Below are 759 nucleotides of genomic sequence, written 5' to 3'. Positions count from 1 at the left end.
AGGGCTCAGTGCAGCACGGGGCTTGCTCAGAGGCCGTGGGGCACCTGACCTGTTTGGTCACATTTTATAAACTACCAGCAACAACTTCACTAAACATCCACCTCTGGTGTGCAGGAGTGACATGGCTCCTCCAGGGCCTGACCACAGCTCTGCCTTGTCAGGGAACACAAGCTGGGAGATGGCCCATACAATGGGCTCCTGGAGGACCCCAGGACAGGGACTGCTGCTGCCCCTCCAAGCTCACAGCTTCCGCAGCAGGACTCGGGCTCTGCCTGCACCAGGGCCATGCAGAAATAGCCTGTCTGGAACAAACATGCTGTTGTTCTGGTGACCCTGGCAAAGGTCTGAGTCCCCAGCATGTTTCAGCACGTCCCTCCCTCTGGACCCTGGTGCCCAGGGTCCTGCACTGCTATCTGACATTTTGGGCAGCAAGAAGAAAAAAGAAAGTCAAATGTGGGAATGAAATGGGCATTTTTAAATGCTCCAAGGGGTTTTATTCACTTGCTTTACCATGGGGCTTCCTTATGCTGCAGCCCAGGTGAGGAGGAAGCAGTCCAGTCTGGTGATCTGTGGCCACCCCTGCTTAGTCAAGATGGTCACGCTGTGACTCGTGCTCTGGCCCTCGCATGAGCCATCAGCAGACAGGAGTGTTTCAGGAGACTTGACCAAGTAAGGTTGTGCAATGCGGCCAAGGCCTCCCCAAACACTCGTTTGCAGGGAAGTGTTGTGCAACAATCACTCATTTACTCACAAGGAAAG

This window comes from Nestor notabilis, unplaced genomic scaffold (genome assembly GCF_000696875.1).
Source record: "Nestor notabilis isolate BGI_N333 unplaced genomic scaffold, ASM69687v1 scaffold26469, whole genome shotgun sequence".
Taxonomy (NCBI): Eukaryota; Metazoa; Chordata; class Aves; order Psittaciformes; family Psittacidae; genus Nestor; species Nestor notabilis.
This window is presented reverse-complemented; position numbering follows the sequence as displayed.